Here is a 26,774-nt window from a genome sequence, read left to right on the forward strand (position 1 = left end):
AGTACAATTTTAGTAAAGTTAAGATTTATCAGTAGTATAAATTAAAAAAATTGAAGTGCTTATTTTTTAATTAAAAAATAATCATGGGAGAAAATGTTCTGGGTTTAGGGCATGGCTAAAGAGTTGAAGTTTCAAATCAAAAATTAAGCCAATAAAGGAAAAATAATATGGTAAAATTGATTTCATCACCCTCAAAAATTTGGGTTTCTAAAAGAATCCATTAAGTGAAGGAAAATTATAGCTATGGATCATATAGAAAGAGTTGTGATGACTTTTATATATTCAGTAAAACAATGCTTATTTTGATACTTTTAAAGAATTATCAACAAAACCTTTGGAAAACTGGTAGACTGTAGTTTCAAGTTGCCTCTTGGTTTATATGATCTTTCTCATGAAACTGCAATGAAAAGAGAGACTAAGAGAAAGAAATGTGATAGCAAAACAAGATGTGGGTTCAGAAATGATGGCATGGTTGGAATATAATTAGCATTCATTTTATAATAGAAATATCTGGCCACACCAGAAAATAAAAGCAGTAGGTTATTACATGTCTTGTATCTGAGTTAGAAAAATGAGGATTGTAAGTACTAGTTCTGCTATTTATCTTTGCAGTAATCCAGGGCAAAATAATTACCTTTTATGAGGATTGATTTGGGACAATACTGTAATAATGAGTATAATCGATGTATATTGGATGAATTAAAATAGGCAAATTTTCTCTCAGAAAATAGATCTTTTAAAGCATAATTTTGAGAAATTAACAGATTAAGTAGTATTTATAGTGAATGAAATTTACCAAAGTGAGTATGTTTGATTCCTTTTACTTCATGCAAAATTTTATTAGACATTCTTAAAGGCTGTGATATAATGAAGTAGCATGAATGTTTTATATCAGACAGATCATTCCTTAACAAAAGTTAATGATAGAACTAAATATGAGATGGGTTGCATCACACCCACATGGCCTTCTAAATCATGAATGCCAGCATGTTTGAAAATTACATTTCTCCCCTTTTAAGTTAACTCTTCCTGTATAGACTTGTATCTATATCCATGTCTTAATGATGCTAATGAGTTAATGAGTTCTAAAGAAGCAAAACTCAAAAGTGTAATAGTCACTCTCTGTACTGCATTAAAGACAGATGTTCATGTTGTTACTAACAATATTTCCTATGTAACTTTCAACTCTATTATTTCTTGATATGCATACTGCTTTCCCTTTACACCTATCCATATTTTCTCATGAAAAATAAAATCTTGTTCATTCTCAATAAATTGATTTTCCTTCTTCCATAGCAACTGGGGACCAAATATAACAGACTTAGCTTGAACATTCTCAAATTCTATATTTCTCTTTGTTATTTTACTCATTCCTATAGGTGCCTAGTGACATTGAACTGCGTGATGAGAATGCCCTCCACTTCATACTCAACAGAACCTTATAATATATATTCTCTCTTATCACACATATCACACACTTAAATTGTGAGTGAGAGATTTAGAAAGTGTTTTGATTTCCTGGAGAAAAAGAGGTTTATCCATTCATCTACTCTACAGGTTTTTAGGGCAAATGTTATTTCAAAATATTTTCTGCTTTTCTCTAGCATAGATTGGAGATACTTAAAAACAAACATAAAATCATACAGTTTTCTCCTGAAGAGAGTTAAGGATGTTTGAGGGCAGCTGTTTCAGACCTTTGCTTAGACACATTCCATTGTGGCATGCCTCCCACTTGCTGAGACAAAACATCCGTCCTGATATAGCTTAGGGATGGATTGAGTTTGTTCCAGCTAATAGCTTCAGGGGAGAGGGCCAGTTACAGCAAGGAAAGCATGGTCAGGGCAAGAAACCAGTATCATGGAGGAAGCAGAGAGATGAATGCTGGTGGCTCATCTGCATTTCTCCTTTTGCACAGTCTAGGACCCAGCTAATGAGATGATGCCTCCAGAGTTAAGGTGGGGATTCCCACTTACATTAGTCTGTATGTCCCTATCACAAATGTGAAGTGTCTCCGCCCTTGGCCATGTTTGATTCTAAATCCTGTGAAGTTGACAACCAGGGATTAATCACCATACTTGGTGTTGTAGGAGGTTACCTGTGAGATAGTATCACCAGGGTGCTGTCAGGACTTGGGGATTTAGGATGCTCCATGGTTTTAGACCCCCTCAGATGATCTTGTCTTTGTATTGTTCAATTGATCCATGCTCTTCTGACCACATGACTCTCTTCTAGTGTTCAGGCAGCCTATACTCCCAAGATACTGTTACTCAGACCCTCTATGAAGCCTTTATCTCAAACTGAAAAGAATTTTTATTGCCTATTGGCTGTTGGGAAAATTACTTTGTGGAATATACATTATCAGGTCAAACATTATAGTCAGTATTTAGAATTCTCATCTATTTGTGGATCAATAATGCATGAGAGGTTACTTAAAATGTAAAACAATCAACATCTTTATAAGTGTCTACTATAAATAAAAGTGAGCCATAAACGCTCATGAAATCATTCATTCATCTGGTATTTTATTCAGTTTCTATCTGTAATTGCTATGAGCCCTTTCTCACAAGTAATCATTACTACTGTCTTCATAACAAAACTATGGTATTATTTAAATTATGTCACATTTATTTATCAGATGCATGCTGCCTACTTATGTAAACAACATAAATGTAATGATTCCCAATAACTTGATATAATTATAATGTAGACAGGATGATTGCTTCCCTAATGGATCCATTTAAGGATAGAAAATATGTGAAAGTGTATTTGATTTTTGGATTTCTGAGGCAGGTTCTTTTTTGTTATTGCTGTTGTTAAGTAGGAAATTTGCATGGGCACATCATGTGTTGATACCATCATCTCCTTCCTTCCTATCCCCATTCTACTGAGGGGCAGGCAATGCCTCTGAATAGTCCCTCCCTCCCTGTGGCTCTTGCAGTCTTTCTGGCCCCTGTACTGCAAAATTCCCTGAGCTGGGGTGGGTGTTTTAAGTGTACTTTAGTGTTGAGCTTTTGGGCACTTCTGATCTCTGCTTTGGTAACTGTTGAGTATCCTCAGTGTCTGTCATCTTTACCCTGGTGCCAATTGTCAGGCTCTCCATTGAAGAAACACTCTTGCTTATCTCACCAATTCCTCTGTGATTTCACCTGGGCCCTGGCTGATGAGGGAAGGATGGTTCATCTCTTGCCAGGGAGTCAGATATCTTTTCTTGTCTTGCTGATAGATTTTGGCTATCCTTAGTTCTGACTGCCTTCTTAAAAAGTAAAACAGATTATCTAATGGAGAGTTAGATCAGCATAGGTTGAAGAGAATAAGCATTGTTTAGTGAGAGGTTTTGACTGGCATAGCCTCTCTTTTAGCCAAAACTTGTAGGATCTTATTTTTGGAGTCCATAATCTTGGTATCCATAGGACCTTGACTTGGTTCTCAGTTTCAGCTGTAGGCTCCTTTACAGTGAGCAGATCTTTTAGCTAATCAGAGAGCCCTTGCTTACCCATCTAGGCTTTATGCATTGCACAGGTGTGTATGTCTTGTCAGAATGGTTGTTATCATATAGTAGTGTCCACTGCTTGCTCCCAACATTCTTGGCCATTTTCTTCCAGCAACTTATGTAGCCCTTTGCAGCAATATACAGACTAACCATCTGGGAACTGGCTTCCTTCCAGAAACCAGCTGGATCTCTGGTTGTTCTGTGTCTTCAGCAATCTGGTCTTACCTATTACCTCAGGTGAGTAATCAAGTGCTTTGACAGAAGCCTGTTTTGTTTTGGGAACCTCATAGGTCTCTCCCATCAACATCTTAATGTGGGTTGTAGCCAGTTTCTGGTACTGGGAATTAAGGTATGGTATCTTAAAAACCAATCCAATTAAGCAATCTCTGTTTAAAATCAAGTGCTATCTCATCCTGTACAAGTAAGACCAAAGACCTTCTAAAAGACTAACAATTAAGTTTCCTGCCTTATGTGTACCTAGAAATCTCTCTCTCTCTCTCTCTCTCTCTCTCTCTCTCTCTCTCTCTCTCTCTCTCTCGCTCCCTCGATGTCTCTCGGTCTAAGTCTCTGTCTCCCTTTAATGCATTTCTGTAATTTTTTTTTATTTGGTCAAAAATCTCATGATCCTTCACTTAAACTATTTACATTTTCTTTTTCAAGTAATATATTTACCAAATCATCACTTCTACTAGAGGTTGCCACTAAAGTCACACTATACTGCAATGCTGCATACAGTTCTTGGGGTGAATGCTGTTCTCAGCAAAGCACTTATGAATATAATCATAAATACAATGTCAAGCCAAGCTACAACCTCATTTTATGCAGTTCCACTGTACTTTCCATTTCCTTTACGTCAGTAACAAAAGTTATCGATGGCATCAATCCAGTGTCCTTCTTTACATATAACTTCTATCCACAAATAGCTATTTAGGCCAAAGCTAACCAAATACTATGAAGATGTTTATGATCAAAAACTTTCACAATACTCATTATGTCTTTCAGAAAGTTTTCTAGCTATAAATAAACAATATTTGTAAAGATCACAATTCCTTAGCATGTATTCAAGTGAACATCTGGTTGTTATCACTTTTCTTCTTGACACTCTAACATTCATTTCTTTCCAAAAACAAATTAGATAGCATCCACATATATGTCCAAAGATAAGCATGGAACTTGGATTATATAAATACTTCTTCTTTGTATGTATGTAAACAATATTGATTGCACACTTTTCCTAAAGGACAGTGAACAACCATCAGAATAAAAATGTATCAAATAGCCTTGTTCCTTCAAAGCAAACAATTTTAAGTCTGCTAAAATTCCATTGTACCTATGCTGAGAGATCCTGTTTGCCAGCTATCTCCTGTCTTTTTATATTTTTCCCCTGTCACCACTGCCTGTGATGACTATATCCATGTAGCTGATCCTTTCCAAATGTATAAGATGAATTTCTGTTGACTGAGACTACAAAAAGGCAAATATCAAAAATCACTGGGCATCTGAAACAAATGATAGAGGTAGATGGTACAAAGATAAGTGGTGAACATTTGTCTTATTTTATTTTGCTTGTTTGATTTTTGCACATGCACTTATTTTGAAGATTATTTTACTGGGGCCATTTTATGCATTGAAAGAAGATTTTGTAAGTTGGATAATTTGGGGATGGGCATCGCCTCTGCCTCCCTTAAACATGTTCTCCATTCCTGGTGGCCTAGTAAGCACTTGTATAAATACATAAGAACTGGTCTATAGTTGTACAACAACATAACCTTTCTATGTAACAGACATATAAACTATGCTTAAGCCTATAAGTAAGTGTTTACTATCACTTACACATAGGTGGGTCAGGTGTTTTGTTCATCTGGTTTTATGCTTACTTTAATTCTAGAAGTTTACAGGGGAACTGATACACAATCTACGTCACATTGTCTGGTCCACCTTTGGCATCTGAGGTTGTTAATGAAGGAGGACAAAGGCAGAATGGCTTTTTTGTAGGTACCAGCCTCTTGAGTTTCTCCATCACATGCCTGAGTCTGTTGACAAGGCTCATTGTAACTGGGTATTTAACTCTTAAGTGGGCCGGGCACGTGTGAGTAACACTTTCTTATCACATGTTCTCCTAGCATCTGACTTTCGTGGGCCTTGCTTTTGGTAAAAATTTCTTCTCTGGTGACGCTCTTTTTTTTTTTTTTTTCTTTTTTTCTGCTTGATTTACACATGTGTGACTTGTTCTTGGTGCTTTCTTACTTTGCTACAAATATGATCCTGTCTTTGATCTCTTATGTGAAGGAAACCTTTTGGCATGTGTTCCCAAGTTTTGCCATGTATGTGCATGTGTGTGCATGTTCCCTGCAGGCTATTCTTTTAACTGAAAATTTCTATGTAAAGTAGAATTTCTCCACCACCCCTCCTCCTTTCTAGCCAGCTTATGGAATTCTACTTTTAGCTAGAGTCATTCAGCTAGCCTTGCCCATGGATCTTATCCATAATAAACATAATAAAAGTCATAATTTATTCTTCTTAAACTTTATTTTTATGATTCTCTGTTAACTCCTACAAGAATGCAAAGGTCAGGGTCCACAGGCCTGGAATCTCCTGTGTCTTTATGAAAATGAATCCCTCCCTTAACTGCAAGTGCTGCATAATTAATACAGAGAAACATAAAATTTTGTGCTGATATAGCATGTGATCTGAAAAACTGTTTTACTATTGCTTATAGTTTGCCCGTGTATCCAAAGTTGCATAAGACAGTGGGTGTTTGACTACTTCATAAGTACTTATGTACTCCCAGAAGAAACACAATCATTACAGTGGACACTTGGATACATTGGGATGGGAGGGAGCATTTCTGCTGTAATAATTCAAAATGACATGACATATTTTGAAAGAACAAAACACAAATATCAAAGGATTACTTAAATGAAGAAAAGTCCATTAAGATCAAGTTGTAGGAGCCAGGATGAAGTAACCTTGAACAAAGAAAGTTAACAAGTTAAAAACTTACAAACATGTGTTGGGCCCAGATGTCCAGAAGACATTCTACAGCTTCAGAATTCCAGTAACTCGTTTAAATTCCAGTCCTTTGTTTCCTACCCTCCAATCTAACACAGGGAACTGAGAGCTGACTAGTTCAGGAAAGGGAGTAGTAAACTCAAAAGCAAAAGTAAAGAACGCAGGCACACATGCACCCTTTTCACTGAATAATCCCTAACAGCAGACCTGAGGGAGAGAGCTGAAAAGTTTGCACCACCTGTTGGGTTTGGGGAAAATAATCATCTCATTGACTATATTTTTAAAGCACAAGTACACTTGTACAAGTGAACATGGGTTTGTATTGTTTTAGGGTTTTTTGCATCTTCTCATTTTATTGGGGTATATAACAATTTAGGTTTAAGGCATTTTTATTGACTTGTCTCAATTACTCCCAATTAGATATTGTGTTGATTTAACATGCATTGTATCGACTTATTTTATTGACAATATTTGAGGGATATTTATTCTCTTTTAGATAATGTTCTTATATTGCTTATATTTCTGCAATGCCAAGAAACTTCTTCATTTTCAGATGTCCATCCTCTTCCACATCACCACCTTCCTCTTACACACCCTCCTTAGATTCTAGGGAACACATTATTGTTAACTCTACAAGGTATTCTCACATCTTGCCCTTACTGGTCTTACTTGCCAAGGGCTTGGCAAAAATATTTCATAGCTATTCACGTCCACTTGTGACAACCATACTTAATTCTCTAAAAGTTATAAGGTTCTAATGGTAAAGGTAAAAACCAACATGTAATTTCAAAATAACTATTTTGCTACTTAATTCAATCAACACAGAAATGCCTCTTCTGTGATATTCTAATTTGCTTCAGGTAACTATTTAATGTCACCTAATTTGCCTCTGATAACTATTTAATGAGACAATAGTTGATATAATTGTTTAATCTTAGTCTCTCAGTCTCAGGATGCTTGTGTTTTTGCTGGTGCTTATAGAGTTTTCTTGTTGTCTTGTTCAGTTTAATTTTGCTTTGCCACATAAAGTAAAAATGATATACATAAAAGGACATACCTTTTAGAGAAAGAGAGCATATATCATGAAAGTGACCATGCAAAAACATCTTCTCATGTCAAGAGTAAGATACAAAATAAGAAAAAACAGTAGTTACCCCATCGCCACAACCTTTGGGACTAGGCACAAGTCAGTGCATCACCACAGAGGGTCTAGCATGAAGTTAATGCTTGAAACAGTCTAAAACTATGGTATATTCTCCTGATGACTTTCATCTTTAAATTTCAGATATTGTTTGTGGTGGTTTGACTCAGGTGGCCACCATAAACTTAGGTGTTATTTCCAGCCAATGGAGATTTGGAAATTAAAGCCTCCTGAAGGCACTGTATTGTTGGGGGTGGGTTTATGGGTATTATAGCCAGTGTACCCTTGCCAGTGTTTGGCACACTTTCCTATTGTTATTGTCCCCCTTATATTGGCCAGGGGAATGATGTCCACCATCTGTTCATGCCATCATTTTCTTCTGCCATCATGGAGCTTCCCTTTGAGTCTGTAAGTGAAAATAAACCCCCTTATTTTCCCCACAAGCTGCTCTTAGGTGATTTCTGCCAGCAATATGAGAGAGAGAGTAGGTGTCCCAGGGCCTCAGCAACTGTAATCAAACTCCAGACACTTTTTCCACCTACTGGACATGGGGAGCCTTCAATTTCCTCACCTTTTGTTGGTCTGGCTTATGTGGGATCTGGGGAGAGATGGAAGATAGGTCCTTAGGCCTTAACTACTAAGCAATCTCTCTAGCCCTGAAGTTGTCTCCTTCTTCTTCTTCTACTTCCTCCTCCTCCTCCTCCTCCTCCTCCTCCTTTTGCAGAGACAGAGAAAGAGAGAATAGGCTAGCTAGTGCCTTTCAGTGGCTGTGAATGAACTCCAGATGTTTTTCTCCCTCTTGTGGGAATACGTGGTATTGCATGCTTGTGCCACTGTTGCATTCGGCTATATGTGGGATCTGGAGGATTCAAAAAGGAATTCACAGGCTTCATAGGCAAACACCTAAACAGTTAATCCGTCTCTCCAGCCCTGAAGTCTTCTTTTTAAAATAACATAACTAATCAAATAAAGATTGTAATGAAATTTTCTTGATTCCACCTTGTAAGTACTATTTCATGTTCATCTTATCAAAAGTTACTCTTAATTGTCCAATATTAATTCACTGTTACTACACCATAAACTAGCATTCATGTTTGCATTTCTAAACAGTACTTGACACATGTTTTGTTAAAGGATCTAATGGCTTTCTAGTAAGTCTAAAGGATACTTCTAGGGCTTTGCTTCAATCTACTATTTTCAGCTTTCTATAAAGTTGATTTTTACCTCATACCTTAAACATTCATTCCTCAGTTTCTTTGAAACTTCAAGCATCTCTTATGTGTCATCTTTAGTACTTTATGTATTTCTTCTTTTCTTTGCATACGTGTGTGTGTGTGTGTGTGTGTGTGTGTGTGTGTGCAAGTGCACGTATGTGCACATTCACATTTGGTTGTATGTATATACATAAGTATGTTCTTATGTGTGTATATATTTATGTGTATGGCAGAGTTTGGTGTTATGTGTCCTTCTTGGTCACTCTACACATTATTTACTGAGACAAAGTCTTTAACTTGAATCCAGAGCTAACCAACTGGACTAATCTTGTTACCCAGTCTGCCCCATGGTTCTGTTGCCTCTGCTTCCTGAGCACTGGGATTAACGCATGTCTGCTTGTTTGCATGATACAATCTTTACCTATAATTGATCCATTGCCTCAGCCTCTTAAGTATTTCTTATTGACCTCCTTCATTTTGCTTTGTTTTTAAAAGTGGCATCACATTACATGATCTCATTATGTGAAAGAAATGTTTCTCTATCTTTGTTTACATTCTCCTTGAAGGTATTTCATTATTCCTCATTTTTAAAATAGCATACATTGCACCCAACTTTCCAACTGAACATTCTAGAATCATCCTCCCTTTGACCTTCAACATCTATCCATTACTACTTTGTATTTGACATCTCTGTTTAATGTTTGATAGCAAACTCTAATATGTTTAAGCACAATTGCTAAGCCCTACTGAACTTTCCACATCCATTTCCTTTTCTTTTAAGTTAGATTTGTCACTTGTGGCTAAAAATTCAGAATTTTAATACATGAACATATTATTTGACCATATTCCCCTCCTATTGCTCTCTTTTCTTCCTTCTCTCCACCCTTATGCCATGGGCCCCCCTTCTGTTTTTCAAGTAATCTTTCTCTTTTGATGTCTCATTCATTTTCTGAATGCATGTATATTTGCAAATAAAGTTTTATTGCATACAGCCATACCTATCTATTAATATATTTATCTGTTTTCAAGCTAACAATGGTTGAGGTAATCAGTTAGGAAAAAAGACATAGAAAGCTTGAAACTCCTGAAACTTTCACACTGTTCCCTTTCAAGCAAAGTTTGCTGATCTCTGATTGCAAAAATAATTTTTAATTGGATCATTAGACTATGTGGAGGAAATTATTTTCTTAAGTTTTCTTCCATAATTTTGTCTTTTATCAAACAAAATCACACATATTCAGTTCGTTAGTAAGTCATGTATTTCATTTCTTAAAAATTTGTTCAACCACATTTATAGCTGCTCAATACATAACAGCTAAGAGCTGGAATCAATCCAGATGTCCATCATTAGATGAATGGATAACTAAGATGTGGTATATCTACACAATGGAATTCTATGCCGAAGTTAGGAAAAATGACACAATGAAATTTGAAGAAAAATGGTAAAACTTGGAACAGATCATTCTCAGCAAACTTACCCAATCACAGGAAGATAATCGTCCCATGGTTTCACTCATCTGTGGCTCCTAACCTTAATTTGCCTGTGATTCTAACACACCTCATAAATATCTTGAAGACTGGACAGTAGGGATGGTGGGGAAGGAGGGCAGGGTAAGGGTAGGGGGGACAAAAAAACTGGATACAAATGGAAATGATACCATAAAATCCTACATCCTGATAGACATACTAAAGAGTTGAACCTTCATCAAGTGCTAAGAAAGAATACCTGATTCACAGAGGCCTGGAGAGAGTATGATAAAGACTATCCTCAATCTTCTCCTGTTTCTCTATATCTCTTTTCTCTCTTTCTCTTTTATATTACCTGTATTTTTCTTCCTTCATCTCCCTTGGCCCTGACCAGTAACTCTAAGTATCAGCATATGGGTAACATCCACAATGAGCTGTTGATCAGAGATACCTACAAGGTTTCCCAAAAGAAGACAGCATTCTGTCAGAGTACTTGATGACCCACAAAAGGTTAATGGTAAGACCCTACCTCCGAAGACACCATATGCTGTTGGGACAGAACATGGAGTGAGCTGACTGGAAACTGGAAGAGAATCAATCCCAAGAAAGTTAGCTTGTCTAGTCCAGAAGGTGTTATATGAGCAACTGGGGGAAAATGACCAACATCTGTCTAAGAAACTCATGGTCTATGCTACTCAACAGCAATCAACCTGACGTAATGCTCACACAAGTGCAATAGTGGCACATAGTCATGGTGAGTTACCAACTGCTCTTGATTTGGCTAACAGATCCTCTCAGTGAAATGGAACCCATAGCTGGATCTGGGAAACAAGTCAGAACCATATCCATAAATGAGCCTCCTCTCCAATATCAAGCTCCCACCAGTAGTGAGCTACCAGTGGGACTACAACTATTAAATTCAGTCTAAAATAAGAATGGGTATCCATGTGCCTTACACTGATCTCACTCTCCATTGGAAAATTTGCTTCTCTTTTTCAGATGGACGCAGAACCTGAGGACAGAATCAGCCTATCGTACCACACCAGGGTGCCAGCCGAAGCCATAGAGTTAGTGGGTAATGATCAAGAGCTGCTTTTTTAGTGAACCTGGTACCAGCACAAGGGTGAAGGAGATAGACACAGAGAACACTCAGCTCCTACCAAACATCTAGAGACACAGACTTCCAAGATCTCCTGTCACTGAAGTAGACCTAAAATGAACCCAACATGGCTCAGGGAAATTCACTTAAAAGGGGGTGGAAAGATTGTTAGAGCCACAAGTTGGGTCATTATGCACAGAGACATTGCCTCTTCCCCATAGTGGAAGGTCATCCCCACAGTGCAACATCCACAATCCACAGGGAGGATGACAGGGAGAAGACTAGATTGTTACCATTATGGCTGTATATATACTATTTACATAACTAATAAAAACTAAAATTTACTTTTATTAGATATGGACATACTTAGTATGTAAACAACACATGTTGGTACCATCCTTTCCCTCCTCCCTGCCCCCTTCCTGAAGAGCTCCTCCTCTTTGGGGATGCAGGTCAACCCCATAGGGAATGTGGGTCATGCATTTTTTTGGGGGGGGGACCAGTCAATTATAGGGGAGAGGCAATGTTTCTGTGCATAATGTCCCAACTTGTGGCTCTAACAATCTTTCTGCCCCCACTTCCACAAAATTCCCTGAGCTATGTTCGGTGAATTTTAAGTCTACTTCAGTGCTAGGCACTTAGGAGCCTCTGGATCTCTGCTTTGGTAGGTATTGAGTATCCTCAGTGTCTATCTCCTTCTCCCTTATGCTGATATCAGGCTCACCAAGAAAGCAGCACTGTTGCTCATTTCCCTAATTCCTCTGTAGTTTCAGCTGGGGTTGGGAGAATTGCTATGGGTTATCTTCTCAGGTTCCACTCCCTTGTGAAAAAGAGATGCAGAATTCTTCACAGCACCTGCCCACCCACACATTGTTCACACAGAGAACCAAAATCAGGGAACTTGGGCATTTCTTCTTTTGTCTTAATAAAGCTATAACATTGTTTTGAGATAGCCATTAAAAAAACTTACAATAGATATACAAGTTATTCATTCCTTCTTTCATGATACTTGCTATTTTTGTCAAAATTACTTAATAATAAATATCATCTCTACCTGTTTATTCTCTACCTTTCCACTGCCGTAAGTCCAATTTACTGCTACTTATTTGCATATGAATTGGTCAGTGGCCTCCTACCCTACATTTCTGTCTCACTTTTACCTATTTCTCAAGTGTTCTATACTCATCATCTATAATAACCATAAAACGAAAATATAGTAATTCTCTTTCTAACTTAAATTCCTACAATAGTAATAAAATCCATGCTTTTTATGATAGCTTGTAAGTACCCAAGTCATTTATAAAATTATGAAATATTCTTTCATGTCTCATGGTTTTGGTCACTGCATTCCAGACACATTGATTCTTTTATAGCTTTGGCATTGGGCCAACCTTTTTAATGAATCCAAGACTCTGTTCTTGTCCTTTATGGATTTATTGTGGTTAGGCTTATATGTTTGCTGGGACAAAACACCCAACCAAAGTGAGGAAAGATTTTATTTTGTCTTGTGATCTCAAGGAGAAGCCTTATGTTTGCAGGAAAAGAATGGTAGAGGAGAGGCTGGATAACATTTCTTACCATAACAAGAAATCGAGCTGAACTCTGGCAAGGGGAAAATGGGGCCATAACATGCAATGTCATTGTCCTGGCAACAAGCATCCCCTAGCAAAGCTCTACCTCCCAAATTGTTACCAACTTGGTACCAAACTCTGAAAATACATGAGTTTATGGCAATATCTTATTCATATCACATTATTATATAACTCTTATCTCTTTGTTATTTCAAATTATAATTTCCTTTCCATATTCTCAACATTAGATAAAATGTCATTCCTAAGTCAAAATGCTATATGAGAACCATATATCAATATGTAAGATTGTGTGCATATAGAATATGTGTATGTTATCTGTGGTATATACACATGTGTTTGAAGATGGGCATGTGCCATGCACATGCATACAGAGACCAGAGGAGAACTTTGGGTTCCTTTCTCTATCACTTAACTGAATACTGATACTTGGTTGTGGTGGGGTCTCTTCCTCAACCATAATTCTCAGGGATCTCTGTGATTCTCTCATCTCTGCCCTCCATAGCCTGGAGTTATAGCCATGGATGGCTACTCGAAGCTTTTTATGTGAGTTCATGTTTACTTCATATTACTTTTCTGTGTCTATTTTAATTATATGACTTATAACATATTACAATAACATATAAACCTGCTTATCCTATTGAGAATAGTAACACAGTCTTATTTTGTTATTTTTGTACAAGACACTTGATGAATAAACAATGTAAAATTGTTGGTTTGTATGTTGGGAGCTTATATGAAATTGAAAGGTCATATGGAAATCCCCATGAAAATTGTGTGTGCACATCTCTGTCCATTTGCACACATATGTGTAAGAAGTAGTGTTGAGGAGAGAAGCATGATTTTCTGATGAAGACTAGAAGGAGATAGTTAGAAAGACATTATACAAACTAAGACATAGAAGCCTTCTTGTGATTGTGGGGAAAAACACATTGACAAAATCACAACTAAGATCACAGCTAGAAACAAGTCAAATCCACACCACTGTAAGTTAAGAATGATGACAAGCAAATTGTGGCTATTGCAATCTTATCTCCACATGTGTGTTGGTGGAGTGGCTGATAATTACAATAGTTTCTCAGAATTGCTCCATGTTTGTCCTCGTCCTTCTTAATTTAGCTTTGTGATCCCTTTTCTTGAAAATCAATGTTGTCAACTAGTTTTGTTTTATTAACTTGATATGCTTAAAAATTGCTATGGTCTTTTATGTACATTTTCAAATAATCTATTACACTATATTTCCTAATAATCTTCAAATTCACTATTTTCTGGTACAGAAGAATTGAGAGGCTTATTATTTTATTTATGTTTTATTAACAACTTCCATGACTGTAAACAATATCCCATGGTAATGCCCCCCACCCAACTTTCCCGTTTGAAACTCCATTCTCCATCATATGCCCTTCCTCTCTCAAACAGTCTCTTTTTTATTTTGATGTCATGATCTTTTCCTCCTATCATGATGGTCTTGTGTAGGTAGCTTCAGGCACTGTGAGGTCATGTATATCCAGGCCATTTTGTGTCTGGAGGAGTACATTGTAAGAGTCCTACCCTTCCTTTGGCTCTTACATTCTTTCTGCCACCTGGTCCTCAATGGATCCTGAGCCTTGGAAGGTGTGATAGAGATATTGCAGTGCTGAGCACTCCTGTCATTTCTTTCCAGCACCATGATGCCTTCTGAGTTACCCCAAGGTCACTGCCATCTGAAAAGAGAAGATTCTCTACCAAAAGTGAGAGTAACATTAATTTACAGGAATGAACATTAAGAGAAGTGCTTATTGGCCAGTTTGATAACAATAGTATATACATTTAAGTAGACAGCAGCAGATGTTGCACCCCTAGGGCTCATGACTACCCCTGTTTTAGGTTTTCAGTATCAGGGATATATTGCCTCTCATGGAGCAGGCCTCTGGTCAAATTAGAGGGCAGTTAGTTTCCACCATGACAGATGTGCCACTATTTCACCCATTGGCTCATTTGGCCAGGCTGACGAAATATAAGGCTTGCAGTGTCCATTGTTGAGTATCTGCACTGGTGATTCCCCTCTCTCTCTCTCTCTCTCCCATTCAACTGCATGCAGAATGGCTTCTTCCAGCTTTCTGTCAGCTGGTCTACATGGAGGAGGTTATTAGCTCAGTTCCACCAGGATTTCTCAGTGGCCTTGCAGCCCAAGTATGTGGAGTCTTCAGCAATAGGGTCTTACCATCTATCCTTGGTGGGAAACCAAGGGCCTCCATAAGAGGCTTATTCTTATTCCTCTATCCTTGCCAAAATTAAATTGATCTTTAATATATTTTTTAAGCTTCCTTATTACATAAATTAATTTTCTTTTTCAGAATTTTTTATAAAATATGGCAAGAAACGCTATGGACAAGCCTGTGCATTGTGATGTAGTACAGACAATAAAAAAAATTAATGCTAAAAACCCAAAATGAAACTATAATGTGTTCTAAATGGAAAACAAAACAGTGATGCAAATGGAAGATTTTTAGACAGTTTAGGAGAATAAATTACATTTTGATAATAAATCAGAATAAGCTACCTGCCATGTGAAGTTACAAAAGAAATGTCTACAAGATATCAGGGGTTGGAAATTAAAACAAAGTCAGGTAAACGAAGATTAAGTTGTCATTTCAAGGACCGGACAAAGTGGTGATTTGGAGCATAGTGATTCAGCATCAAGTTGAGTGGGTGATGTTTCCGTAACTGCAGGAGCCATTTCATGAATAGATGTCAGGGCCAAGACAAGAAGTGTGAGTTTACTTTAAGTGGAGAACATTGCATAGTTCTGTTCAGTTGAAGGACACTGTGAATCACATCATTAAAGGAGCTCTCTGCCTGCACATAGACTTCAGAATTCCATTGAATTATCTGTTGATGTCTATGTGACACTGAGAACGTTATGAGGATAAAGGTGCAGTGTGGCTATAGAGAGTGAAGATAGATAAAGCGCACTACATAAGAGAATTGATGAAACACACACCCAGGTGTAACTAAATGAAACATTTTGCCCTGGCTCTGCCACAGGTTCTGTTCCTCTTTGTCTTTTTGATCCTCAGCATGACTGTGCCCTCTCCTTCATGTCTCATGCTAATATCAGTGGAACAGTGACTTTCTTCCCTAAGATCATTTTACATCAATTGTAAAAATTACTCTTTCTGAAATTATTCAAAGTAGAAGGTAAGTTATATCTGTTATATCTCTTAACTCAATTTTCTTTTTTCTGTTCACTCTTACAAAAATGTGTAATTCAGATATTTTAAATTACTCTGTTTTAATAGGTCTTTGCAAAGATCCTATTGTCTTTTATTCAGTTAATGGTGTCTAATTTTCTACTCTAGGCAGATCTTCACTCTGTCTGCCATTGCTGTCATGCCGTTATGTCAAGTATGTCTCTGATGTTGGTGGTTGTTGCTAGATGTGGTGGTTTGATTCAGGTGTCCCCCATAAATGTAGGTGTTATGAATGCTAGGTTCCCAAGTAATGGAGATCTAGGAATTAATGATTCCTGGAAGTAGGATATTGTCAGAGGTGGGCTTATTTTTATTACAGCCAGTTTCCTCTTGCCAGTGTTTAGCACACTTTCTCAGTCCTGTTGTCCACCTGATGTTGGCAGGGAGGTGATTCCACCCTCTGCATATGCCATTGTTTCCCCCTGCCATCACGGAGGTTTCCGTCGAGTGCATAAGCAAAAATAAACCTTTTGATTTCCCCTCAAGCTGCTTTTGGTCAGTTGATTTATGCCAGCAATGCAAACCTGACTACCTCAGTAAAGGTGGTACTGAGAGTGCTGTCATTGTTGCTTGAAACCTATATGCCTTGGGCATTTGGGAGCTGATTTTCAAAGGGAATGTAGAAGGATTTGAAACCTTGGCCTAAAAGACTCCTTGTAGTGCAGTAAGTACACCTTGATGGACTATTCTGGGCAGGGTTGAAAGACCTGAATGCAGTAACAACTATGGACTGTGAGGTTTGGCTTATGAGAGTGAGAAAGAGCTTTGACAAGACTGAGCTAGATGCAGTTTTTGTGAGGGGCCTGCAGTTATGTCCATGTCCTAAGAACTTGTGCAGGGTTGTTGTGTAGAAATGGACTGGTATGAGTAGAGGGATATGACACAGAAATAAAATCTTTGTACTGAAATTTCTGCCCCTTCAGCTTTAAATATACGAGAGATTACAACCTTCGAAATTGGACCTGTTGACCAGTATTGGGGCAATAGGAAGAATGTAGACCCTTGAAGGGGCCTGAATGCTCAAGGAGTGTCCTGTTCTTCAAAGTATGCATTATTCCCACCCGAATTAACAAATTTGAACCATATATTATGGAGTATAGGAAATTTAGGAAAGAGAGGGTCATTGAATTTGTAACACGGTCTTGTGTTTTGGAAATGGCCATGGGCAGCGTGTTGCAGGTTTGCTGGTTGCCTGCATGGTGACCTGATGTAGCCATGAGGATAAGCCATGGGTTGCAGTGGAGACCCAGTGGAGATGCCAGGACCATGAGATGTCTGCTAAGGAGAGCTGCTAGCTCCAGATGAAGTTTTCCAGGACTGTGAGTAGCCTAGCTGGAAGGGTGGAATAAGAACTGCAGACACTTGTTGCTGGTTAAAATTATTGGACTTGGAGACTTGTCACTGGCTAGAGTTGTTGGACTTGCAGCTACAGTATGATGTTTGCCCTGATTGTTTTAAATCTTATATTAGTTGAATAGTTCTTTGCCATATGCAACGTCATCTTTTGCATTGTTAATATTTATCCTGTGCCATTAATATTATTTTTTTTTGGGGGGGTGACCTTATGGCTCAGTTAAAAGATCTCAGATTATGGCAATGTTTGAAAGTCATATAGTTGCACCAAATGTCTTGCATTTTATATCATGGATAATTATCAGTGTATGGGGCCAGGGTTGGAATGTGGTGTTTTAATTAAAGTGTTCCCCATAAACTTAGGTGTTCTGAATGCTAGGCTCCCAACTTATGGAGATTTGGAAAGTAACATCTCCTGGATGCAGTATATTGTTGGGGGCAGGCTTATGGGTGTTTTAGCCACTTTTCTCTTGCCCAGTTTTGGCACACTTTCCTGTTCCTGTTGTTCACCTGATGTTGGCCAGGAGGTTATGTCCACCCTCTGCTCTTTGTTTTATCCTACCATCATGAACTTTCCCTTGAGCCTATAAACCTTCCCCCCAACCCCACCACAAGGTAATTTTGATCAGATTATTTCTACCAGCAGTGCAAACCTGACTGCAAAACTAGAACTCTGGGAAAGTTTGGCATGACAAGGTCTTTCCACAATAGCAGGATCACTGAGCTCTGCAACGGTTTTTATTAAATATTTTATTTTTATTTACTCATTTCAGAGAGATTAGAGGAGAGAAAGAAAGAGATAGAACTCCATACACATGCACCACCTGTGCATCTGTGTTACGTGGGTCTTGGGTAATTGAACCTTGTTCTGTTGGTTTTGTAGGCAAACACCTTAAGTCCTAAGCCATCTTTCCACCACTACAACAAGATTTTAATAAGAAACTTCACTTGTATTTGTAGATTGTCATTGTTTGAGTAGACTTTACATTTAAAATAATCTTAGGTTTACTATCAAATTGAAAATAGAGTACAGAATATTTTCCTATTGTCCTTGGTCCTTCCAAGAATGGCCTAATTAATATCAACATCAGTCATCAGTGTGGCACATTTTTTTAATTGGTAAACTTACAGTGACACATTACCAATAGAATTAAAGTCATTCATATAAAAGATCACTGTTGTTCTGGTATATACTAAGGATTTTAGCAAATATGTAATGACAGGTAGCTGCCATTACAGTGTGACACAAAACAATTTATCTTCCTAAAATTCATTTCTAAATTTTTTTAATTTATTTTTATTTATTTTATTGAGAGCAACAGACAGAGACAGACAGAAGCAGATAGATAGATACAGAGAGGGAGATAATGGGCACACGAGAGCCTCCAGCCACTGCAAACGAACTCCACATGCATGTGCCACCTTGTGCAAAGGGCTTACATGTGTCCTGGGAAATTGAGCCTCGAGCCAGGTCCTTAGGCTTCCCAGGCAAGCACTTAACCACTAAGCTATCTCTCTAGCCCTAAAACTCTTTATTTTGCCTATTCATTCCTTCTTTTCCTCAACCCTTAAGAACGACTGATCATTTTACTCATTGCCTTGCTCAGGATGTCACACAGTTGGACTACTATAATATAAAGTCTTTGATTGGTTTCTTCCACCTCATAAAGTCTATTGAACTCCCTTAATATCTTTTCATGATTTGTTAGCTCATTTATTTTTTGTACTCCATATATTTGGCTGTTTTGACTTTAAACTCTATATTTAGTCACTTATACCCACAGAGGATATCTTGGCTTCTAGGTTTCACAATTATGAGTACAGTGGCTATAAACACCTGTAAACAGAGCACTGCAGGGATTTCTGTGGATAATAGTTTTTAATTCCTTTGAAAAAATACGAGAGACTCTGATTTTTAGTTCACATGGTATGAATACCTTGAGTTTAATATAAAACTGCCAACTTGTTGCCTAGCTTTTGCATTCCCTTCAAAAGCAAATGAAAGTTGTTATTACATTGTATGCTTGACAGCATTTGATGTTTCCAGTGTTCTGTGTTTTGTCTTTTCTCCTAAGATTACAATGGTACCTCATTGTCTTAATTCTGATTTCCATGATGATATATTAAACTGATGATAAACATTTTTTTTTAATTTTATTTTGAGAGCGACAGACACAGAGAGAAAGACTGATAGAGGGAGAGAGAGAATGGGCGCTCCAGGGCTTCCAGCCTCTGCAAACGAACTCCAGACGCATGCGCCCCCTTGTGCATCTGGCTAACGTGGGACCTGGGGAACCGAGCCTCAAACTGGGGTCCTTAGGCTTCACAGGCAAGCGCTTAACCACTAAGCCATCTCTCCAGCCCAATAAACAATTTTTAATATAGTTATTTGTCATCTTATATGTTATGAATGTGCCCTAGAAAGATCACATTGATATTTAATTGTCATGATAGTAATATTTTTAAGGGTGAAGTCTTTAATCAATGATTCAATGATTAAGGAGTACATAGAATATTCTCATGAATAGATTAAGTCTGTAATCCTTAGAGGATGTTAGTTTAAAAAAGGAAGAAACTGACACGTTGTAGTCTTTTCTTCTCATATTTCTTTCATTCTTTGTTTTTTCTCCATCTCTCTTTCTTTCTGTTTGTGTCTCTCTTATTCCAACTTTCCTCCTATGTAATATATTTTTAGATATCCTACCATGTTATAAGAGAGCAAAAAGACCTTCATCAAATGCATGTTGTTGATAACTTCAGTTATCAAGTTAGGCATGGTGCTTTATGCCTATATCCCAAACACTTGAGTAAAGAGTATCACTAAAATTCCCAGAATACAAAGTTATTCTAGGCTACATAGTGAGCTCAATATCACCTTGGGGTATATATTCATACCCTGTATGAAGAACACCATTCTTCAGGAGTTGAGCTGGTAGACCAGTTGTCAAAATGCTCATCTTGCAACTATAACAACTGATTTTTATCCCCAAAGTCATATGTGAAAACAAAAACTGGGTATGGTGGTATGTATTGGACTGATGGAAACAGGTGGAACCCTGAGGCTTGCTGGCCAAACCAGCACATCCTACTTGGTGAATTCCAGGCCAGTGAGAGATCTTGCTTTAAAAAATAGTGAAAGGTCCCTAAAGAACACTTGAGGTTCTTGTCTGACCTCCACATGTTTGTGCACATTTACACACACACTCAAAATACTATATCTCAAACTTCCATTGCTTATAATTTACACACCAGTATTCTATTAGGTCAACATATAATTGATGGATTAAAAGAGTATGTGTATACCCTTTTGTTCAGTATATTTAACAAATATTTTGCTTCATTTGTTTATAGGGATTTGTACATTTTGGATAATATTTCTTTAAAGAATCTTGGAAAATGTTTTCCCCAGCCTGTTGCCTATCTTTCAATGCTCTAAATGGGATATTCTACAGAGCAGAAAACATCAATTTTAGTGAAGTCCTGCTTACCAATTCTTTTCTTTATGGATCATGCCTTTGATATTGCAACTGAACAGTCATTGCTACCTTTTATTGTATTGTTTTTGTTTATTGCCAGAGATTGGATAACTCTGTTTATGTGGCTTTATGAGGTTGCATTCTTTTTTATCTTATACAAATACCACACTCCTTTTCATTAGTTAAACTTTAAAATAAGTCCTGGAGCTAGGTATGCCAGTTCCTTTAGCAACATTTTTTTTTCCATGTATACATTTTAAAGAAAATATTTCTGCCTTCTTTGAAAAAAATGGCAGGATATAAAAAAATCTAGGACAGTACATTTTAGTTTCCTTTCAATATATTGAATATTTCACTCAATTTCAATATTTTACTAGTACATGTATGTATGGAAGCTTATATACACAATATAAAAAATCTTTCAGTTTTGTGTATAAACCAAAATATGATAGAAGAGTATACACTTATGGCATTAAAACAGGAATGTGAATGTTAGTACTTTCAGGTTTTATTAATAAATTCATAGGACTAGCAGTGGAAAGGTAAGCATCAAAGAATCTGTTTTCATTCTTATTTTTAAATGTTTACTAGGGCTTGCCAAGCTGATTATGAAATTTATATAGTGTAAAAGATTCCAGAGTCAAGATTACCTTGAAGAAAGAAAAAGCAAAACTGGAAGATATTATGAAATATCAATCCTTACCCAAAGCTACTACAATAAAAAGAGTCTGCTATTTGTCCTGGCTAGACATACAGGTCAGTGGAATTAATGGCATATGTACTAAAACTAAAGTGAAACAAATGAGTTATGAGAAAATAGTGACAAAATGTCTTTCTGTATAAAGGGTGATTCATCAATGGTGTAAAATGTAGGAAGAATGAACTTTGGGCCTTTCTTTAGAGCTTACAGGATTCAGGCTAAAACATAAGATAAGTTATTAAACTAACGCATTAAGAATTTTACCATTTAGTGTTACTTCTAATTTAAATAAAGGAAGTGCTTAAATGTCACAGGGAGAGTAGGAACAGGTCTGAGTTATTCAATGAGGCTCTAGTTTCTGTTATATATCAGGTATATGTTTTCTGGTTATGAGTAACTAGAGAGTCAAACATGCATGTTTAAAGTATTTTCATATTAAAATCTAGGATTCAGTTATGTGTTCAAATCCTGGCTCATAAATCTATACATTCTCAGTTATCTATAACAAATATTTAGTCAAAAATGCCTAACTTATTCTAAAGAAGGTTACTTCCTACAATCATATATCATTATTATATCAAAATACTGAATTAATTTTCATGAAAATGAAGATTGTATCATATCACCTGGTTTCTTCTGTTTCCTCAAAGAATTTCCCATTGTAGTTATGATAAAATTATTAATGAGTCCACATGCTTTATGTCTATTCATCTAGGATAATATGCCAGAATACCTTTAAATAATTGCCATATGGAATATTATATCCAGATATAAATATTAAGACAGTAAAAAGTTAATACTTACATTGAGTCTCACTAACACTAAAGTTGTGCCATCAAATTCCAATTATCTAAGAGTAGAAAAACAAATTATTTAACACACTTCTTGAAGGGTCTATCATTGACAACTATAACATATACACAGAATCAAAAATAAGATGAAAGATTAATAATTTACTATGAGACTAAAAATGTTGAAATTAAGTTCCTATCCTGGATCATCAAAACAAATTTTGCTTTATGCAGAATGCATGAGAAGGAAAATAGCTAACAAGTAAAACAGAGGGAAATAGAACAAAGAAGGAAGGGAGGGAGGGAGGGGGTAAGAATGAATGATGAAAGGAAGAAAGAAGGAAGGAACAGAAAAAAGGAACAAGAGAGGCAGGTAGAAATAAGAGAGTAGAAGACTTTCCAGAACCAACTCTCTCACAGAAAGTTCAATTTGAAAAACTTTACAGGTGAAAATAATTTCAAAAGAGAAAAGGAGTTTCCATGAGGGATTATAGTCCCTGATAATAGCACAAAACAAGAAAGCATGCATTGGAATAATTATACAATTGGGTTAGGGAAAAATATCTCAGATGTTAAAGGCACTTGAAGTTACAGATGCTTCCTTAGAAAGTCTATTGACCCAGGTTTGAATCCCAAGTACTCATATGAAGTCAGATGTCCAAAATGGTGCATGCATATGGAGTTCATTTGCAGCAGCAAGGGTCCCTGGTGTGCCATTCACTCTCTCTCCCCTTCTGCTCACAAACTAATTAAAAAAAAGTTTTAATAACTTTTAAAATATTTTTGTTTATTTATTTGCAAGGGGAGAGACAGAAAGGGAGAAAGAGAGAGAGAGAAAGAGGGGGTTGGGGAATGGGCACTCCAGAACCTCTTGCCACTGCAAATTAACTCCAGTTGCATGTACCATCTGGTTTATGTGGGCATTGGGGAATCAAACCCTGGCCTTCATGATTTGTTACAAAGCATGTGGACTGACCTCTTCAGCCCTTACTTTTAATTTGTTACAAATATAGTTATTTATAAGTTAGCAGATAAAGTGAATGTTTTAATTTTGGAATTTTCATATGTAAGTCATTCTACAATGTTCTTAATCAAATCCTTAAACATTTATTCTCCCATATCTTCTACTTCCCCCTCTTACTTGTCTACTAACCGAATATAGTTGTCTTTCAGCTTTCATATATTTCATACATTGTCATGATTTCATTTTTATCAATGGAGAAATATATCTGTATTTATATATAATATATATGTATATATTTTCATCTGTCAATATAAACATCTCAGAACCAGAACAATCCATAGAGCTTCAAGATTGAATATTCCCAGAAGTTAACTCTTCTCCAGTATTGTGCTGATCTTCATGGACACTTGCTACAAGAGTATTCTGAGAATCCAGGCTTTGGAGTACCCATAATTATAGGCCAAAAACCAATATTTTGTTTCTGGTTAAGTATTTTGTCCAGGAATGATAAAGTGTGTCTGATATATAATGGAACTCAATGTGAAGGATGGCAAAAATACTCATCATGATAATTGGAGGGTTTTCAAGGCATCCCAGGTACTATACTTCTTCTTCTTCTTCTTTTTTTTTTTAAAAAGATGTCACAGGTCTGCGATCTGTGTCAGTCAAGAATGATAATTGGATGGAGTTGTGATCTTCTACAGTCATATTAGTAATAGCTTCCTAGGTTCCCAAATTTTGAGATGTACAAATCAAATGAGTTCATTAGCCTGCTCATTCAGGTAAATTAATATTTGAAAGTGAGGCTTTAAAGTGAATTCCAACCATGGGGGTATGTAACTACTAATATCAGAAGGCTTCTATAATCGGAAAGCTGCTATTGATTCAAAACCAGGGAGTATCTGACAAGTTCCTCATGAGTAGTAAAAATGCTGTACTGTTACTGATGCTCTAAAAACTTGTTGGTCACTCAGATTTTTGAAAATGCACATGGTTCAAAAGACTGTATGACTTGATTTGTGTCTTTGCAATGGTGAAGGCAGCAGTAATGTCACTTCAATCCACTAAATTCTTCAAATCTTACATAAATGTAACAGATTTTATGAGAACAAGAGCAGCTTAAAACAAATATAATAAAGGAAACAGTATTTCTTCCTTTGGTATATATTTCTCACTCTAGAATGCTACAAAGGAAACATGGAGTAAAATCTAAAGTAAAATTTAATATATTTGTTCTGATAAACTTCAGTGGTTATTTCTCAAACTTCATAGGTGATCATAAATCCTGTAGCACACAAGTTTCATGCCATCTATTTGAAGAACATTTTGCTACAGAGAAGAGTTTCATATATAATGGAGCACAAGACTGTGTTATACTCAGTTACATGTCATATTTTATACCAGAGAGAAATAATAGAATAAGTAGGAACCCTAGAAAATCATATCTACTAAACAAATTTACAATTGATTATATTACAATATGCCTTCAAATTTCAGTTAACAGTATATTCTGCAACAGTTAATTACCATGCTAAAAAAAATAAGCCAGAATCAAAAAGGCAAACACTGAGTGCTTTCTTCTTATATGTGAACTGTAGTTTTTTTAAAGTTATACATGTATCTGCCTGTGTGTGTGTGTGTGTGTGTGTGTGTGTGTGTGTGTGTGTGTGAAAAAAGACAAGGAGTTAAGTCAAACTCATTAAGGGAGGAGAAGGCATGGAGTAAGGGAGAAGGAGACAGAAAGAGAGGAATGAAATTTATGTGATATGAAACTAAAAGTGGTCTATTGGAGAGGTAGGAAAAGGATAAGTAAGAGATGCATTTGGGGACAGGGTGTAAGTAAGAAAGATAAATAAAAACAATATAATGTTAATGATAATAATATGATATTCACATATTATATAATTATACTCATTAATTTGTATGCTAACTTAAAAACTAAATTAAAATAGATAAAAGGAGCTAGGAAGATGGCTCAGCCCTCACAGGTGCTTTTTTGCATAGCCTGCGGGCCCCAGTTTAATTCCCAGTCACCTACATAAATCCTGGTGCAAAATTGGTGCAACTGTCTGGTATTCATTTGCAGTTATAAGAGACCCCAGCATGCAGACACATATTGAAACACACACTCTCACACACAAAGAAATAAATATTAAAAATAAAATATTTAATAGATGGATTCTGCTTATTTAATAATTTAAGGTTATATAAAATTTAAAAATACCATTTTCCAAATGTCTACAATTTTGTTCTGACTGCCATGAACATTAAATGAAACATTTTTCCTAAATAATATACTTTGCCACATATAGTATGCCATATTTCTTAAAAAATATTCTTTAATTGTTTTAACTTACTTTATTTATGTGAGAGAAATAGAAGATACAATGGGTGTGCCATGGCCTTCAGCCATTGCAGACTAACTCCAGACACATGTACCACCTTGTGCATCTGGCTTATATGGGTAATGGGCAATTGAACCTGGGTCCTTTAGCATTGCAGGCAAGTACCTTAACTACTAAGCCATCTCTCCAGATATATATATATATATATATGTTTACAGAGCACAGCAAGATTAAATATCTTACTGTCAAGATCTGATACACTCTCAGTAGATGGAAAAGTTAATGAATTTAGATCTCTCATCATGGTAATCCTAAATCTGCATTCCCTTTGTCTTGAAAAATTTTCCGACATTATTTAATATGAATCTCTTTTGAATATTATTTCTGCTGTATTGTTAACTTCTCAAGATTTGTGTTCATAATTTTAATAGTTTTTCTTCTAGTACCTCTTTATGCCGAATGCTTTAGACACAGTTGTGTTTTCATAAATCTCTGTGGAAGGAACACGTGAATAAATACATGCATAGGTGACCCACATATGAATGCATGAAGGGATGAGGCAACAGATATGTACATGAATAAAATAATGACCCAATTAAAACATATCTGAATAAATGGATGAATGAAGGCATCAATCCCTTGTATTTAGAACTTAACTTTCAAATGTGTAAATATGCTCGGCACTTTATAGTTAAACAAGTACTGGTAAAACAGTGTCTGAGACTTCATTTATGTGACCCCAAAAGTTTTGTTTTGAACCTAAAATTATGAAGCAATAAAGTTTGTATGGATAAGGGTTAAATCCCTCAGTAAGTTAGTTTGTCTGTGTGAATTATTTAATCCACTGAATCCTTAATATCAGGTGCTCACATTAATATTTTATTGAACATCATAATTTTC

This window comes from Jaculus jaculus, chromosome 3, assembly GCF_020740685.1.
Source record: "Jaculus jaculus isolate mJacJac1 chromosome 3, mJacJac1.mat.Y.cur, whole genome shotgun sequence".
NCBI classification, from domain to species: Eukaryota; Metazoa; Chordata; class Mammalia; order Rodentia; family Dipodidae; genus Jaculus; species Jaculus jaculus.